The sequence below is a fragment of the Lepisosteus platostomus genome, chromosome 3 (assembly GCF_059453375.1).
Source record: "Lepisosteus platostomus isolate fLepPlt1 chromosome 3, fLepPlt1.hap1, whole genome shotgun sequence".
In the NCBI taxonomy this organism is placed as follows: Eukaryota; Metazoa; Chordata; class Actinopteri; order Semionotiformes; family Lepisosteidae; genus Lepisosteus; species Lepisosteus platostomus.
The window spans coordinates 73816000-73836792 of record NC_142613.1 but is presented as its reverse complement, the minus strand read 5'-3'; positions in this window follow the sequence as shown (position 1 = coordinate 73836792).

Here is a 20793-nt window from a genome sequence, read left to right as displayed (position 1 = left end):
CATGGACTCCCACTGAACTTGTTCGCCTGCCCTCCCCCTCGCACCTGGATCACCGTCGGCACCGCCCCCTGTCTGTCCTCCCATCCATTCCTCTCCGCATTTTTCCCTATTGTCCTTCTCCAGTCTCTTCCGGATTATACCATCTGCATAGGGTCCTAAATAAGCACTACACGAGAGTCAGGACCGGCTCCCGTGACACTTGCACAGCTTGTATAGTGCCCTCTTCTGGTTTGGAGGGGAATTAGTCACCCTAGTGAAATAATCTAGGTGAACTGAACTAAACTGAAATGCACTAGTGTTGCCATATAATGATACATCTTTACTAATAATGTTATTAGGCAAATTTTTAGTGTGAAAGAGTACAATAATGAAGAGTACAATAAACAATAATGTCATTTTTGTTTGGGGATATGTGGAAAGTGGGGAAGTTTTAGCAAATAAGGCAGACTTTAATCCCCTTCAGTCGGTACTCTAGTATAGTATAGCTCAGGGGTTACATACTATTTGCTCACCTTGAATCAGAAGGGAAAAAATAAAACCAACTTCTTAATTTATGCCTTGGCTAGTGTCTGACATTACTGTTACACTAGGCCAACACATCTGTACAAGACCATATGAATCCATCAGGTGGTAAATGTGACAATGATGTAGGTAGGCTAAATAATTAAATTAACTGTTAAGAAGGGCACTGAAATACATACAAAGAAGCAATGTCTGAATTAAAATATCACTTGCAGTCTTATGACATGTGAATGTGACCAATATCCATGATTTCTATGCTTCTCTCATTTACCTTTAATTCACTGAAAACCTGAGCTTAAAGATATCCTTTGGACGAGTCTTTTTTAGAGTTTCCGAGTCACGCTATATCATTATTATTATTATTATTATTATTATTATTAAAACTACTTTATAGCACTCATTCTGTTTTGTGTAATCACCCAAGGAATACTTCAAATTTCTTTTTTGACTTCAGTATGGGGTGGGAAGCCACAGATGTTTGTTATCTGTATCATATCAATGTCAGAAAGGAAATGCATTTCCCTGAATGCTGTGAAACCAAGTGTTCCAACCCTATGTACTGTAGCCTCACATTTAAGAGAATTGATGTCCAGTGCCAAAATGGACAGAGCTTTAGAACTTTTGCTTGATTGTAAAGTTGTGAGAGGAAACTGGGAGCTCGAAGGGAATATTTAATAGTTTATTTTTCTCCATACTGTCACGAACACGGACTGAAATCCGTGTCAGATCTTATAGAAGACCCTATGCGATGCGGTAGGAGCTGGAGAAAACAGGAGTCGTGGTAAAAGGGGACACACAGGGGTTTAATAGTGCACAAAATAATAGTGACAGTCCGTGAGACAGTGAACGGGGAAGACAAACCGGCATCCAAATCCAAACGGGTCCAAGGGCAGGTCAAAGCACAGTCCGAGAGTCCATCAACAAGGAATCCATCCTGGGACAGGCAAAGTTAAAATCCCCGGGAGGGGGGAGCACACGGACAAACGAAACATGGAGGTCCAAGGGTGACGGGGCGAGATCCTCCAGACCCCGGGCTCAGGAAGCGGGAGACGTCGGGGATGAGGCCTATGCCCTCAGGAGATGGACGTAGGGTTTCCTGGTGCTAGGCGGGCCTCGCGACATCTTACCCTAATGATGAGCCCCGAGGACTGGAGGAGCTGGTCTTTAAATAATAACACTGAAAGGGTACACCTGGAGAGCTTAATCACACGAACAATAATGGGAGCAGTGGAGTGCCCTCTAGGGAGGGATGTCGGGCGTGACACATACAGGGAGTAAATAGGGTTTCACATTTAAGTTTTGGTCTTTCAGAGATGATGGCTTCATTATCAGTTCAAAGAATTGTCCTTAGGTTCAATAACTTAAAAAAAATAAAACTGTTCTGTTTTTATAGTCTCCATGAGAGAAGTCTTTTGACTTTCTGATTAACACATGGATCCTGCTGAGCTTGCTTCATGTTAGGCTTTGAACTGAAAGATTTTTTTTTTCTGTGGTACTTTTTTTATTTTCTTTTCATGGCAGAAGCTTCTTTGCCTCTCAGACTGGATGAAACACTGAAAGCATTTCAGAAATGCTTAGAAGTACACCTAAAATGTGAAATGTCCTTTTGCATTTTTCCTGTCAGGGATCCTGGGGTAACACTTTGAAAATTAATAAATGCAGACAGACATAAAAGCTCAAAATGTTGGTAGTTAGCTTGCAATTCCCGTTGGGTGACTGAGTATCTGAAATTGAGATATATTTCCTCAGGAATTGTAATCCTTTCCTTCACCACAACCTTCACTTTAAGAGTCCTTGCTCTTTAACTTCTGTCAGAAAGCATGGCCTGTCTCCCTCAGTATTCTAGCCTTCTGAAATTTTCTGTCAGATTTTTCCAGTGGCAAGCAGAAATAATCAAAGCCTTACAGCAGAACAGGTCCTTTTAATAACCTCAGGGTGCTTGTGGCTCAATAGGTGGTACAGATGCAATGGGAAACTACAGGAATGATTGCTCCACCTGCCGCACTCCAGTGTATGTGAGTTGTTTTGATAAAGATGTTTTTCTGTAAAACATAGGTATTTTGCAGTTTACCATTTTCCTTCTTTTTGTTAAACTAACTGAATAATAACTCCACTGCACATAACACTATCTCTACCATCTTCTCTGTCAGGTTTCTCAGTGATTTAGTATTTTACAATAGCAATACCTGAAGACCTAATCCAATAGATGTTTTTATTACTGACAATGACTGGAGCAAAGTATTTCAGGGTTTCTTTAGAAATAAAAAATCTCAAAGCTTTTTAAAAATGAGCAAAACATAATTTTCAGTAAGAAAAAGTTCTTGAAACTAGGGAATTTTACATTTATGGGCATATTTTATACATACATACATATATATATATATGGTCTTTCCAGTATTGTTATTTAATATGTTTGGAGGCTTTAGAAAGAAAAATTATAATTTATCATATCATAAACACTGTGTCAAACGGTGTGTAAAGTTATAAATGTAAAAGACTAAAATGATTGAAAAAGAGGTATCCTAAATACATACTGTATGATTTGATGCAGTTTCCAGGGTGTGAAAGAACTTATTTACACATACAAAAAATCTGCCATTCTGTAGTTTCAGTATGCATTTATTTTACAGCATATTATTTCAGATGCATTTGTTTGATATGACTTTAGATGTTTATTATAGTCTTGGGATTGAAGAATTTGTTCAGTATTATTTCACCTTGATTTTTAAAGGTTTTTTTTTTCCCTGACAAACATTTTTTCTTCTTTTCCCAAATACAGTTAGATTTAAAGATACATTTCCAAACAACACTTAATACTTAAAGCAGGGGAAATTCAGGCAGCATTTCTCTCTTGAGCAAACATCTTGAAATGTTTTTTCCTGCATTTCCACTACTTTCATTCTACCTAAGGCACAGAGTGGAATAGAGAAGGGCCTTTCTATCTTTAAAAAAATCTTTATTGCTACCCTTTTGGGATTACACTACATTTGATAACAAAATGTTAGAATTGAAAAGGGTTGCATGACGAATCTGTTACCATTTTCTCTGCTGTAAGCTGCAGATTTGTTATCTCACTCAAAACAAATAAAGCTTCTCTTTCTTCCAGGAGTCTGGCCACAGCAAAAAGTGAGAACGTAAATTGAGAGAGAGCTGAAACCCTCCGTACAATTTCTTACTCGATGGTTAGCATTTCCCTCTGCATTTTAAAACCAAAATCCAGTTGTGAGAGACGAGTGAATAAATCCACTGCTCCTTCAGCCCCTCTTTGGCAAGTGCACATTTTGCTAATAAAGCAGAGGCTGAAGCGATCACTTGCTGGATACATGATGAATAAAATGAAAGGCTATCTCATGTTACAATTGATTTCAATTTACTGAACTACGCACTGTGCATGTTGATAAGCCTGGTAATGTATTTCGCCTTACCAGTGCTTTGCTATGCCTCTTGCATGGGGTCCTACTTCATTTTCCTGGCTGTTCATTCATCAAAGTTTTTCTAATCAACTACTTATTTCCTTCGATCCAGGCGATGTGAATGAGATGGCTTATAGTTTTCTTTGCATTTCAAATTGTGACCCAAGTTTTCTTTAGTAATAAGCAATGCATGAAAAAGTTTCAGGTTTTAAAGGATTTCTGAAGAGAAATTATTGACTTTGTGTGAACTAAAATTTGTGTTTCAATGGCTTCTTCTATCATTTATAAAATGTTAAGCATATTTTAAAATGTATTTTAATATCTTGTATGTTATAATTGTTATTGCTCTGAGAAAATAGCAAGTTTAATTCTCTCTGCCCTCATTGCTCATATTTATTATTTCTTCTTTCTCTTATTAATTGTAACCCTAGTAATAAGAAGAACTATAGATATTTTTAAATAGCTACAGTATGTGTGGCATACTGTAAGTGAAAACAACTGTTTGTCAGTTTCAAGAATTGCATATACCCAGCAAAATCAGACTTTAAAATAAAATGTTAACAACCTAACAGAATACACATACCCGTATAAGTGTACATATTTGTAAATTTGTGTGCAAGTTTATATTTTACCATTTTGTTGCATGCTGTCTTGGGTCAAAGACATGATTGTAAGGAAGAGTTCCTTCTGTGTGGAGCTTGAAAGTTTTTCTGTATTTCTGTGTTTTCTTCTTGGAGAGCTGTCATTTTCCCCCTTTCAAAGAGAGACTGGCTATGTTAAATGGTGTCTCTAATTTATCCTTGTGTTTGTGCCCTGTAATGGACTTGTTATCCCAATCAAGGTTTTGGTCCCATAGAGGTTCTGTTCCGGCAGCTCTCTGCAGGATGAAACGGACAATGGATTAAATGAACTACATCATCTTTTAAATTCTCTTCAAAATGCTGTGTTTCCAGGAAGGCGAATTAAATAACTATTCAAAACATTTAAAAACGTGATATATTAGGTGACAATTGAACAGACCAGTAGTTCTCAAACTCTGGTACGCCGCCAGCTGGTACGCCATATGACCCTGGAGCTTTGTAGTGTACGCTGAAAAATCAGGACGGGTATTAATATTTTCTATTTTAACACGTGTCGAATACGCAGCCTACCTACTACGATACAGTGCGCGCTAATACTTCAGTGGACACAGAGCTACTATGTAAGTCTATACCATTCTACAGGAATGTGTGCTACGGACACAAGTGACCAATTGTATTTAAAACAAAAGCCATCTCCAGCAAATAGGGAGGAAGGAGAATGTGCGTGAACAATTTTGGAACAATGCCAATGTTGTAAACACAGCAATGCATAGAAATACGTGCTATGAACGCTGGTAATCTTGTGAGCACAAGAAAGCGTGATCGATAACAGAAAAATATTTAAGAACTGTTCTTAGTTAATTTGACAAAAATACACAGAGCGTCTCTGTGTTTCGCTCCCATGCGCATGAAATAAAAACTTAAAAGTAATACAGAAATAAAAACGGAAACGTGGAAAAATGCAAGCTTGCGGATTGCTAAAGCAGGTAAGCCCCACACTACTATGTGTGGAGAAAAAGCTGCTGAACAGCTCGACCTGCTGCCCCCTCGCATGACACGGTCACTTACAGAATTGTTGAAATGGTGGATGATATTAAAAGTATGTTGATAGAGCGTGTTAAGATGAGCAGATGTTTTTCACTGCAATTAGATGAGTCTGTTGTCGATTTGGCCAATTTGCTCGTTTACGTTAGATACGAGTTTGAGGGTACGTCCCATGAGGACTTTCTGTTCTGTAAGCCCCTACCAACAGGAACTACAGGAGAGCACGTATTTCAGCTTCTGAATGAATTTATCGAAGAGAATGGCATCGACTGGATAAAATGTGTCGGAGTTTGTACAGACGGTGCTAGAGCCATGACAAGCCAACACAGCGGTGTAAATGCACGAATTAGAGAGGTTGCTCCAGAAATTAATGGTTTCATTGCAACATCCACCGCGAGGCCTTTGCCTCAAGAAAATGCCTGACGATTTAAAATCTGTTAGACTCTGCTGTGAATTGTATCAAGGCTCAAAAATTAATTCACATCTGCTTTGCTCGACTAAATAGGCTCACCCCTCTCACTGAAATGGTGCTTTTTATTTTTTTTATTTGTTGTTGTTATTCTGTAAAACAGTTTGAGAACCCACCTTTAAAGGTGCTATATCAAATAAAGTTGATTATTATAATATTTATTATATGTATGTGTGAGTGTGTGTGCACGCGCACTCATGTTGGTCATTGAGAATTTCTGGGGTTCCTATGAGATGATGACTTGTAGGTGGTACTTGGATGCTTTGGTTGGATTAGGGGTGGTACTTGGTCCAAAAAGTTTGAGAACCACTGAAACAGACCATTTGTGGGGTGAAAATGATTTCACTGGAATAAACACACATGGATTACATATCTTTTCCTGTCTTCATACAGTTTAGAAGTTTTCGTTTTCTCACAAGTACAGGCTAATGTGTTGAAGCATTGCAGGAGTACTTGTCATAAAAAAAAATCCTGTATATTGTGACAGACATCGAGTTAGAAGTTTTAAGGCAAGATCCTGGGATGGAGTTTGCTATTTTATTCAGTCCAAAAATCAAGAAAATTGGTTTGTACCTTATGATTCCAAGGGTTTAAATAAATCACTCATTAAGTAACACTGACTCAGATAAGTGACTACTTAAAAATCCATATTACCTATTTATTCCCAATAAAATAATTTTCCTTTATTTTCTCTATGATTCTGTATCATGGCAGTGCCTCATGCCTTTGGCCACATTTATGTCCCACATTTCAAGCCCTGCACCTGCAAAGTTTGTGACAGGTGTCCTACCCCCAGCTGGGATCCCACCTTGAATATTTTCTGTCTGCCTGTCAAACTCTGTTGCGGAACCTGCCTAATCCTTTCTTTTCTTGTGCTTAGGGGTCAAATATACAGTCCCAGTTCCCTCTTCTTTGTTTCAGTCCAATTTCACTGCTTTCGCTCATATATCCCAGTTGGTATTCAATGTGGAAAAAGCCTAGAAAACAAGCTCTACCATGCAATATCCTGAATGAGCGTCCATTTCTGCTACTACATATAAGCCCCTACACTAGCAGGCATACTACCAATGTCCAGGGCAACAGGCACACTTTGCTAATGTTGTACGGAACAGTATGCAGCACGACTGTCTTTGTTTTGTCCTTTCCTGCTTTCCTTTCAGCATTCTGTCACCTGGCTGTCTACATTCTATACAGTGTGGATTCTGTTTGGGTGTTCCAACAGGCTCAGCCTTGTGGACAGGCTGCTGTTAATTTATTCTTTCAGCCAAGAGAGATCAAGAAATATTGGAAATATCACATTACTCATGTGGTAAATGTCTTATTTCTACAAGTTTTGTTCAAAGTTATTGAATTAGGGTTATGCACAGAAGTTATACACAGAAGATCTAGTGTAAGGACACACTTGTCTTGGTATTGATCATTTTACATCTCTTCCTGGCTCATGCGGTTGTCAGGTCTTTATGCTTCTAGCATTATAGAGGGAATGCAGATTTCTTCATTTCTTAATGAATCTCTTAATTATGTGTTTATGTGTTTAAAGATAGGAAAACAGGAAAGCAAATGAACAATGAAAAGGTGTCACGATTGTAAGCCCCTCCTCTTAAAGACGCTCCGGCTCTTTCTTGTTTGTCGTTGATTTTTTGCACCTGCCTCCGGTTCCAGCCCCCTTCCTACAAAAGCCAGACAATCCAACCAATCTGGGCTCAGCTTTGGACTCCCGGAAGCCTGCCTACCAGCGAGTCCAGGAGAGGTTCGATGGCATAGGCTTCGCAACGGCGGCGTCCTGACCATCTGGGTCCGGTGCTGGGAGCGCCGGGATCCCTTACCCTTTTTTATTCCCCCGACCCTTCGCCAGATCCCACTCCGGCTTTTAACTTCATCTTGTCTCCGTCATGGATGGACCACCCGGTTCTGGACATTTGCGTTCCCATGGATTTTCTTACAGACCCCCTTTGGACTTGTTTGCCTTGGTCAAGCCCCCCGAGCACCAGCACACCGTCGACACACCCCCCTGTACTTCTTCCAGCCCCGATCCCAGTCCTTTTCCCCCTGTTTGTCTCACTCCCCTCCTGATTTTGCCATCTGCAAAGGGTCCTGAAAAACGCTTCGTGACAAAAGAAAAGATTCAGAGCATTTTAAAAAGATATATTTAAAAAAATACTCTGTCTCTTCTTACACAATAAACTCAGTTTCCCTTTGGGATCTTATCTTATCTTAATGTTTTAGTGAAACAGCAATAATTGGCAAAAAAAAAACTGTTGGCCTCATGATTTGGTTTTGATTTTTCAAAATATATTTTATTTTTTTGCTCAAAAATACATTTTTCTTTTCTGATCCAGCAGTTAGGCTTGGCACAGAGGTCAAAATTTATACCTTATCTGAGAGCAGTGTGTGGTAGTGTACAGTATAATCTGAGTCTCCTCTTTCCATGTAATTCTTCCTGTGGACTACGGTAAATTTCTGTCTATGCCCTACTATTCCCTTGCATATAAAACCTACTGTTAAATACAACCCTAAGTGTTGTCAGACTCAGACTACATAATGGACGGATCTGTTAAATTTGCCGTGTCTAATTAGAACACTATGTAGCATTATAGTAATTCATTTGCTATTGAGAAACACCTTCAAACCTACAAACATCTATATCCTGTATAATATACTTTATTTAACAGTATACAGTACATTTACGCTTGAGGAGATGAGATCCCCAGGTTAATTATCATGTGTCTTCCAACTAACCAAAAATAAAACTGTACAAAAGGACCATCTCTGAAACCCTATATTAATGTTCCCTGTGAGCAGGCAGAAAATGTATCATTAATCTGGGTAATCTGTATGCAGTAACATACAGTAAAGCCCCAAGACAGAGGCCTCAGACTGACATTAGAGTGTGCAGTTAAAGCCCCTCCTGTGATTCACAATGCTTTTTAGTCACTCATACAGCAGGAAGAGGCATACTTGGTGAAAATACTATTATTTCCCTCCATCTTTAAGGCTTACAATGGTTACAGAATTACCATTATGAAAAGCACTATATTATTTTCTTGACAAAACTGGTATCTGAATATCAAGAGGCAAAAATAGCATATGTTTATATTTGTCTGAAAATAATGTCTGTACTACACAACATTTGTATTGTAAGTATTTCAGGTGGGCAGCTGCTTCAGCATGCGTAGGCTGCAAAGGAACAAGTAATAGGTTTATTCCATGTTAAAAAGAGAAGAAAGAAAACACAACATTTTGGCTGTGGAGCCTTCTTCGGGTGTAAGCTTAGCGTTACATTTGTATTGCAAGACACATTTAAAATCTAAAATTAATTAGATTAAAAAAAGAAAAAGAAAATTTCATTTCCATGGAAAAGTAACACTACAATAACTCTAACAACAATATATCTAGCACTTAAACAACTTAATTTTATATAGTGCCTTTAAAGGTGGTTTCTCAAAGCGCCTAATGTATGCATTTTATAACTATATAAACATGTACCATAATTGGGTATGCAGAAGGAACATTAATGGACCTTTGCAAAATTGAGAATTAATGCTGGTTATCATCATTATTATAATTTTTATTAGTGTTACTTCTATTATTTTTACTATTATCTTTTTAGGACTGCACTACTTTGTTGAGTTCATTGTCTGTCTTTAAATCTGGATGCTTTCTTGGAATCTTAATGGGTGAGCAAATGTCAGCCCAAGTGAGATGGGACTTAGGTCCAGAGGACTACTTGTATATATAGATACTAATTTTGTTTGGCTTCTCCAACATTTAATTTCAGTGTGTCTGACAAGAGGAGAAAGGCATTTTTAACGATTAATTACATGAAATGACACAATTAATTTTGCCAGAGATCTTGAGTGTCAGTCTCTAAGCAGTTTTCCTTTTATGAAAGAAGACATGATCCTTGCATGATTCATTCATCCCTGAGTGATGAGTCTCACCCAAAACCAGTGAAGGTCAGATTACACTGAAAAGAATATAGATTAGCAGAAGGGCAAAAGCAGGATGATATAGTATATATCTGAATGTGGAATAAAATATGAAGTATAAGCCTGTTTCATTGATAACATGATTGGTAATTAAGAATTCTTAGTTATTTATTTTACCCAGTGTAAACAGTATTTCAGATATACTGTAGTGTAAGCAAACCATGTAATACTTTATTAAAATAATTTATTAGAATACTTTATTTTCTGCCCATAGGAAAATCACATGATCATATGCTGTTGGTCATCCTGTAGAATTTTCTGAGTATTTTAGTTTGGTAGGGTGAATCAGCCATCTGGCTCCATTCAGATTTAACTGAGTTAGATACCACTTGCAGCTGTGTAAACACCTCAGAGCTCTACTGCACTAATTACTACAGACATATTCTTAAGACCTGTGACATGTGTGACAGAATATGGGCTAAAGTTGTCGGCAGTGTCTACTGTGGGTGAAGTATAGTCTTAATCTCCTGCATAACTTTCCCTTTTTACTGTCTATAATACAGGGAGCTACCAGAGCCACAGGACAAAAACCCTGCGACCCGATTATAGGGTTTTCCTGAGATAACTAAGCAGAGGTCTTATCAGCGAAATACTGTGCTCTGTGGATATAAAGGTGTGGAAAACTGGTCTGATGAGTCAGTTATCTGAGTCCAAATTGTTGTCCTAAAAACTGACAGTTTTGACAGACTGAGGAATGTAAAAACCAAAGATTTTTTCATGATAATATTGAAACCTCTGTTATTCTGCATAGAGTCCTCACTACTATTTCCTAACACAAGCTGCCCAGCATGCTATTGAAGTCAGCACCCTACCTCGTCTCAGGAGAATCCTGGATGAAATCTTTGGACCAATTAACAACTAACTATCAAACAGGCTAGACGGGCCAAATGGACATCTCTCGTTTATAAGCTTTTCTTTCATTCTTACCTCTTGCTATCATGTCATGACTAGGACTAAAGAGAAAGAATTGTCTACATTAGTGAGCCACGGACCTGTCGCTGCTCTGCCCAGATGTAATTAGCAACTTATTCAAAGACAGAATGCGGTGCCGTGGTTTGCAGTAGAGAATTCACTTTCTCCACCACCTCACTGTTTTGTTTTCATGTGATGTTATTAATTTGGATATCAAAATGTCCTTGTTGAATAAATGCAATTTACTGTAAACACAATTTGAATTTTAAGTAATGATTAGTTTAATAAATGTGTAACTTGATGGTGAGAATTTAATTAGCTTTGATTCTGAAAGCCTTTGTGGAAGCTGACAAATCTTAATAATTTTAGCTGTACTTTAGATTTCTAGACAACTGTTCTACAAATAGGTGGGTTCGTAAGTGTTCAAATGAGTAATATTGCTCATTTCCATTGCTCAGATAGGAGTTGTTAGGATGTAATACCCCTGATACACACTTTAAAGGATATTAGTTGCTGCAAGCGAGCCAACTTACCTGTGTAAAGAAAAAAAACCTTTTCCTTATTGAAATTTCATATATACATCTGTCAGTCTTAATGTCTTTTAATTTCCTTCTAAAACTGCAAGTCCCTAATTACAGCAATGAACACTGCTCTCAAACATTTGAGAGGGGTAATCAGAGAGAACTTATACAATATTTAATTGTTTCTTCTTTTCAGGTTTCTCTAGAGGGAAGATTGGGGTGTTTGGTTTGCAGCTATATTCAGACATCAGTTCTTTTGTTTTCAAATGAATCTCAGCTGGGAAAAAATGTTCCAAACCAATGTCTCAAATGCTTAATTTACATAGCAGTAAGCCCTGAATTGAACTACAATTCCTGATTCTTATTTCCATTTTTTTTTTCTGTGATGATGCTCTGTTTGCTCATTCTCTTGATTTATATCAAGTGTCCTGATTGGTGTTTTTGGTGTGTTGATGTTTTTTAAGAAATTCATTCAACGGCACCTCAGGCTAGGAGAAGGACGGTTTATCAGTTATTTTTTGGACAAATAACTAATATTTGCAGGACCATTATTCTGATTTATTCAAAATGGAAAATGTTCTATGTTGGTTTAAGCTCCCACAGGGTAAGAGGATGAAGCAGTAGTGAAGTTGGACACAAATTGAGTACTTCCATACTGTGGAAATATGTACAGTACTGTACTATTATTTGCCTAGAAACTATTGTTCTTATATTGTTCTTGACATTACTGCAAAAAATAGGATCACAGTGTAATTGGCTTGAGTGTTTCAAATTACCAAAGCTAAACCAAAAGCAATTCAACAAACATGATGATGGTCATTGCTAAATGTAGCCTGGCCTTCACTAATAACCATTTATAGATGCAATTTAAATGTAAATACAAAGCCCAGCTGTAATAAGGATGCTCATTAATATTCAATTTAGTTTGATTGCATAAATGGTCTCTTTATTACAATAACATAGACAAATTTCATGTTGAAATTTCAGGGGGGGCAAGACAGTGGTGGAGTGATTAGCATTGCTGTCTCATAGCACTGGGGCCCTGGGTTCAATTCTGGGCTTGATGTGCAATCTGTGTGGAGTTTCTATGCCCTTACTATGTTGGTGTTGTTTCCTCCCGCAGTAATTGGTAGGTTAATTGGCTTTAGGGAAAACCCTGTCCAGGGTGTGCCATGCCTTGAGCCCATTGCTTGCCAGGAAAGGTGCTTCGTTGTATATTATTCATGTAGATTTGTTATTAAACACATAAACCAGAAAATTAATTCCCAAAGGATGGGTGTGCGCCGTTGTTGTCTTTTTGATTCCTTTTTCCTCAAAAGATATGCCTACAGTTGCAAATAAATACATAAATCCATAAATAGGAAGAGAAGCATAAATAAAGAATTAGAACCCTCAGCACATGTTCCCATAGAGTGGCTGGATAGTGATTTGACTCAGACTTTGGGCTCCCTATTTCCTCCTTTCATGAGATTAAATATTAAAGCAAAGTTAGGGCTCAGAAGCTGAGCACTTGAAGAGATTCTAGACCAGCTTTTCTTTTCGGGACTGAGGCTTCATTTGCATGTTGTGCTTACGAGTGTGCCATTGCCCTTCAAAGCAAAGCAAGCATCCCACTCTCTTGACCTCTTTTACTGCTTCACTCTCTCCTCTCTCAACAGCCAGTTGGTTAACTTACCCTTCTTTTTGGCAGTCTAATTGTAAGCCTATATTATTCCTTTGAAGAGCAGTGAGAACAAAGTTGAGCAGTAAATTGAAAAGGGTGCTCTTTGTCTATGTTTTCTTTTCTGTTTGGCCTCCGCCTCATGTTTATGGATAACCTTTTTAATGAGAAAGCTGTATAAATTAGCTCATCAAAATCACTGCACTTAAAGTAACTGTAAAAACCCATACTTGCTTTGGAGTTGTGTACACACAATATATTTACGCAGTATGCACATACAAGCAAATACCATTCTTCTGAAACTATCAACACAATACATAAACTTAATATTCATTAACATATTTCAGCTTGGATCCATCAAGAATGTCCCTAAAGTTGGATAACCTTTTAACTCCCCAGCAATACCTATGCATTCTCACAACATTCAGCGTGACCTACATTTGAATTAATTTAAGTGAAGATTGCCCATTCATTTCTCTCTATATCGTTCTGATCCCGGGCTCTTTCTTATACGTTTTTGTACCACCAATTGATAAAGACATTGTGAAGAAACAAAGATTGTGGACAAGAAAGTAAATATGCAACAAACTGCTGTATTTCCAAAATTCGGCAGCCAGGATCCTGACTAGGTCTAGTGCAAGTGATCACATTACTCCTATCCTGGAGTCCCGGCTTCCTGTCAAATTCCATGTGGACTTTAAAATCCTCATGCTCACCTATAAGGCTCTGCATGACTTGGCACCTCAGTACCTGTCTGAACTATTATCGCCCTACTCCCCACCTCGCAACCTTCGCTCTTCTAACTCTGCTCTCCTTACTGTCCCCCAAGCTCGTCTACATTGTGTGGGTGACAGGGCCTTCTCCTGTTATGCCCCCAAGCTCTGGAACTCTCTGACCAAGGATATCAGAGAGTCGCCTTCTCTGAACTCCTTCAAATCCAGACTCAACACCTTCTTCTTTAGAAGAGCCTTTACTTAACTGGTTCCATTCTTCACCCCTCTGCTTTTCCTAGTACCACCATCCACGGTCTCCTCTGTATATTGGAATTGTATTTTATCTTGTGAATTCTTTTAATTTATTGTTGTTGACATTCTGTAGAGCACTTTGAGAAGCCACCTTTAAAGGCACCATATAAAATAAAGTTTATTATTATTAATTATTATTATTAGTAGTAGTATTATTAAGTCTGTTAAGTGAGAATCTAGGCTGCTCATATGCAAGACAGGCACTGTATCTCCTTCAGTCGTGTATATCTGTTCTTATATGTTTTACACAATGTTTCTCACCTTTCATGGCACAATGGACAACTCTGAATGAATAAAATGAGCTAATTAATTGCAGTTTTAAATTTTCTTTTTCAAACATGTGAATGGGTGTTCTCTCTTAAATTGAATTCAAGTGGTCTTTTTTAACATGAATGTCCATTTCCTTTCACGCCCCACACTCTCCCTCGCAAACGCCGTTGCATTCCCAAACCCACTGTTTCAAAATCACATTCCTAATTGAACCCCTCACATTCCCACATGCACCAGATTCCACAAATTCTCACTCTCAAACCGATGATCCTACCACATCCCTTTCCTTTCACTATTTAAGGTTCCCTCTCACTCCAACCTTTGCTTACTATTGAGAAGCCTCTTGAAGTACTCTCGTGTGTGTGTGTGTGTGTGTGTGTGTGTGTGTGTGTGTGTGTGTGTGTGTGTGTGTGTGTGTGTGTGTGTGTGTGTGTGTGTGTGTGTGTGTGTGTGTGTGTGTGTGTGTGTGTGTGTGTGTCCCTAACTTTCTGACTGATCTCCTGTTGCTAACTCTTTCCTCCTGCCTTTTGAATTTTGTCTTTGGATTGTCCCTTTGCTACTCTGCGTTCTGTGGGATTCATGGTCACGCACAAGGATCCTCCTATTCTACCGATAGGTTCCCTGACATTTCCAGTGTTGCCAAAGCATGACAGTACAATTAACTTAAATCATGACAGATAAAATTTAGATATGTATGATTAGGAAGTATTGCTATTCTCATCCTTGTATTGGTTACAGACCCTGCCTCACTTCAGTTTAAACAGAGTCCTACCTGTCCATCAAGAGAAGACAAAGGGGGAACTTTAGGTCCAGTATTTAACCTGACACTCATGTTGTAGTAGTCACGCAGTCTTCTTTGTCTGAACAATACACTGAACACGCTCTATCATAGCTGAGGTCTTAGGGCTGTGCCTAATCAGATTAGTGGTGGGAAGTCACAGTGCATTTTAGCCTATCTTGAAAGATTGCTATTAATGAAGTCCTTTCAGAGAGTTAAGCACAAAGACACCAACTTTCTCTCAGAGATCATCACTATCACATACAGTAGGCCATTTCTTTATACTTTTATATGACGCATAGTTTCAGACTCTTGTTATCATAGCTGCACCTATTTGGAATGGGTAACGTTGGACATTGAAAACATCACAAAACATTCTACTCCTTAGTCTAAATAAAGCCCTGTCCCTGCCGGAGTTGCACAACAGCTGTACTGTTTGTTTTCTTTACATAGAGGAACTATGTTCAACTGAATTCTATTAGACTTTTCCTAAAAACAAAAAATTCAGATTGGTTATTTTTTTATGCCATTGGTGTTTTTCTGTTGTGAAATGTTTTTCCTTGCATAAGAGTGATCAAGTAATTAAATTTTGCCCTTTATTTTTTTTCCTGACTATATTTACAGTATGACTTGTTTGACCACACCTGTAGTTACTCCCAACCCTTTTAGCTAGAAAACTAAAATAATCGTGTTATGTCTGATGACCACAAGGAGAAAAATAATCTGCATTGAATAAGTACACGAAGTATTTCTTCTTAAATACAGAATGTGTTTGCTCTCCACGTTTGACTCTCCTATTCCATCTCCTTCCTAGATTCCCCTCTCTTTCCCATTCACTTTCCTTCCCAATCCATGTCTTTCCTCATTCTTGAAGATGTTTTTCTCTCTTGCTTTATGTCTGTTTCTTCTTCCTTTACTCCCTTTCTTCCTCTAACTCTCTGACTTGTCCCATATTCCCACTCTGCACATTGTCCTGTCTCCATTTCTCTCTTTTTTACCATGACATTAAAGAGAGTCTCAGTTGTTTCTAGGACTGTAGCTAAAAATACATAGAATATATTAATTAAATGCCAAACAGTTACAGTTTAATACAGGAGTGTCAGATTCAATTCCTGGGGGACCTAGTGTCGTCTCTTTTTTGTTCTAACCTGATCTCTCAGTTACATTGTGGGTCCAATTATTTAATTAACTGCATAAATGTAATACTTGGAACTTGGCTCTGAGGTGTTTTGTAAGTAACTATACCTTTAATGAAGTGAGTACTTTGAGTTATCCTTTGTAAAAGACTGTACATAATACAGTATGTATAGGAACAAGTAAAGGTTTATTCCATGCTGAAAAAAGAACAAAAGAAACACAATGTTTTAGCTGTTTCACAGGATGTTAACCCCTCTGACATGTACTGTATTATGAGGCTAGTGACTAAATATTATTCCAGCACTGTTGTCAATTCAATGATAAAGATATTAATAGTGCTGAATTCAGGCTACATACCTCTTGCAGTTATGCCCCTGTTTTAATAATACTGTTAGTTTGTTACCAGTTTTTATTTTGTATGTCTTTGTGTGTACTGTACATAGATTTTATTATATTAATTAAAATATATAACAGTATTCTAATAGTGTTGTATAATCTTCATGTTTTACAATATAATTACATTGTAATTAATTTGATATAATAACAGTTTATAACGTGTTATAAAGTGACATTATACAATTAATAAAATTATGAATAAAAGATACTTACATAAACTGTAACATGCTTACATAAAATATCACATTTTATCATTTGTGCCTAAAGGTGTTTATGGATATGTATAGTAAAATTAATTGGAGGCACACTGTACTCTAATTTTTTATTTAACAGTTGTCAAATGCACACCTTCATCAGGACAAATGTTTTTAGCTAGACAAAGCCTTATATACTGTAAATGAGTTCCTTAACTGCTGGCATCCCACACGACAGGAAACCTGTTTTTTTTTAAGAAGATTTATTAAATGAATGGACCCATCTGGCCATCCTGACGTTGTTTAAAATTCATTACCTGACTGAAGGACCAGAGACAGGTGTAATTATTCTCATATCGTGGGAACCTCTATTATTGCACACAGACAGAGGCCACCCAACGTACTGTGTGGCTCATTAAGGTCATTTTGTGCATCTAAATTTATTGAGGTAAAGGGTTTGTGTACTTATGCAATGGTCCATCTGTTTTCTTAACCACCTGGACAGGACACCAGTCCATCACAGGGTACTGACACTCACACCAGGGTGAGCTTTTCTCAGAAGACAATTAACCTATGAGTATAACCTATGACTGTGGGAAGAAACCCATGCAAACACAGGGAGAACATACAAACTCCACGCAGATAGCACCCCAGGAATTGATGCCAAGGCCCTAGTGCTGTGAGGCTGCAATTGTAAACACTGAACCACCATACTGTCGACTGGAATGAAATGTATTTAGCTAAATACAAGTGATCTACTGTATAGTGTCATGGGATAGTTTACAAAAAAAGCAATAATGTCTCATAGGTAGAGGTGCCAGTTCCCTGGGACCTGAGTGCACTTGAGCACCCAGAACACTTTGCACTCTGAGAGCTGCTGAGCACCCACTTCCAGTATATGCAAAAATACAGAGTCCACAATATGGCAGCAATATATTATATGCATTTGCAATAAACTTGGGAGACTAGCAAAAGTAAAGCATAGATGTATTCAAGTCAGTTGGGTCTTGTTTCAGCCATGGCCTAAACAGACCGCTCTTTAGCTGATGTGCCATTCCAGAAGTCAGCTCACTGATGAAGGCAGGACCCTGACTGCTATATCCCACTGTGCTTAAGGTCATTCATGCTGGCGGACAGCATCTCTTTCACAGCTGCACAAGTGGTAGAGGAGTTCACCAGATATATCCCTGCCAATTCAGATGGAGTAAAACAAGGAGAACTTTTATTTTTCAAGAACACAGTGTTTTTTTATTTATTGTTCAAGAGGTCAGTGTATATGAATAATTGTTTTTTTTATTACACTTGGACGGGGATTGAAGTTCAACTCAGAGTTGAATATTGTGAACTAAAAACTTGTTCACTTTAACATTTTTCTCTTATCCCTTACATATTTTTAGCTTCTGTTTAACTAACAGCTATATCTGCTAAATGGTTATTTAAATGCTGAACATGTTAATTCTTTATTTTTCTTACAAGGAGAAATAGATTTGTCCATTGACTGTTTTCTTGTAGACATTTGCTATCGCTTTGCCACTGGATCATAATGGTGTTTGTGTTATGGATTCAACGATGGGAGGAAATGGGGATCCCATTATGCTCTCCTTTCCTCCATGAAACTTTGGAAAATTGTTTTGTTCTTGTTTGGAATTTGAGGAAGGAGTGTTATTGTTGCTCTGCTTTCTAGTACTCCCCTCTACAGTACATTAGCGCAAGTTGTATTTCTCATTTGTAACCATACAAAGGCTGGTAGTTAGTAGCTAATTGATCTGAGGATCCATCTGTTTCTTGAAAGTCAGGCTATTGGCTTCAACAACATGGCTAGGCAGCTTGTTCCATACCTCCTCAACCCCTTAGCTAAAAACGTGTCTCCTGTTCCAAGTTTTAGAGAGATAAGATCACTTTATTAGCCATATACAATTTCTTGCACTAGGAATTCGTTTTTTCACATACACTGTCTTGGTCTCCATGAGACACAGAGATGGGGAGAGAGAAGTCAGAGTGCAGGGTCAGCCATTTATACTGCACCCCTGGAACAGCTGGGGTAAAGAGCCTTGCTCAGGGGTCCAACAGAGTAGGATTCCTCTGCCAGCCGCAGGATTTGAACCAGCAACCTTCCAGCCACAGGCACAGATCCACCACTCTGCTCCAACACACCTTCCTCTTATGTGCTCTGAGTTGTGTTTCAGTGCTCATTCTGAAGATATTCACTGGGTTGACTTGCCTGTGAGGATTTTGAATGTGTGTATCCGATACCCTCATGGTCTTCTGTGCTGAAGAATAAAGTGATTCAGTACCTTCAAGTGTAGGAAAGTTTATTAAGTCCAAGAATGTTTCTGGTTGCTTTTTTGGGGGCTGATTCCACAGCAGAATATATTTTCTATAATGAGGTGACCTTAATTGTGTATGATATTATAATACTATTGTATATTGAATTTTAACATAACATCCCTTGATTTATATTTTACACTTTTAACTATAAGTTTAAACATTTTTCTCTGCCTATGCCACTACAACTTACAAAACATATTGTTTACCAGATGATTAAACCTGCAGTTTAGCATCTTGATGTATTCTTGAACACTGACTGTACTGTAAATGTTAGTGAAACACTATTCTTAGCTTGAAAACCATCTCCATCTTTTCTGACATGGAAAAAATGACATCAGTGCATTCTTTTTCCAAAAGACATGTAATGTAATGACTATGTATATCATGATAGAATATGAATGTGCAACAATACAGCCATTTTTTTTGTCAGATACATCTGTTTAGTTCTAGTGCATGGACGCTAAAGGTTTTAAAATGGTTGTCTTTCCATCTCTGTTTTTGTGCTGTAGTAAAATATTATGAAAGTCATGCAATCTTGAAAAGGTACGACTGATTGATTTCCACCTGAAAAAATAAATAAAACATCCAAACTAATATATAGATGTACCTCTCTCTCATATCACTTGTACCAATTTGTGCAACAGACCATGGTACCATCAGTACTGTTGGTTGCTAAGGAGATTGAATAGATTCCCAATACAATACTAAAGGATCAAGCCCTAGGCCCTGGTGTGATTGGCAAAATGTTCAAACCAATTGAGCCACCTTCCCCCTCAATATAACCATCCTTCAAGAAAACCAGTTCACGCAAAAGAATAAATAAACCCATACCCTTTTTTTGATCAAAATCAAGTAATGATGTTATTATATGGATTGTTCATCTGAGAGGAAACATAATTGCAGGTGAAAGTCCTCAGAACACATTAGAAAAATCATACAAGGAATGTGTAAAGAGATGACTAGAGTGTCAGGGGTCAAATAAATTAGAATATCTCTAATGTGTAAGAATTTTTAATAAACTAAACATGTTCCATAAGCTGTCTTAAACTTAGAGAAGGGACAAGAGTTAATGCATCTAATTCGAGACTTCAAAGCAACATTTTCCTTTTTATGTGCAAACTGTGCTTTCAAGAAATGAGGCCAACTTTCCTCTGCAATTTAAAAATTCAGAGAATGCCTCTTTGAAATGTGCTAGTGCTGTGCTCACTAAAGTAAACAATTTTGCTGTCGTCAAATGGTGCTTTGTCCTAATACTTATTTATATCAATCTTTTCAAAAATGGATTTTCAAAGATGAAAATGTCGTTTATTAATAAAATCCTGCATTAAGAGGAAACTGTGAAAGTGAAATTACAATATCAATAATCAAACACTAAAGAATTATGTACAGTATGCTACAAAGATATGCATTCCATTTTTTCTTGAAAAACACAATCTAAGCCTACAATATGACCTAAAACTAGTTTTCTAAAATCACCAAGATGTTTTGATCAGTTGTTTTTGGAAATCTTAATTAAGATGCAGATATGTGGTGGGCCAAAATCTTATTTGGGTA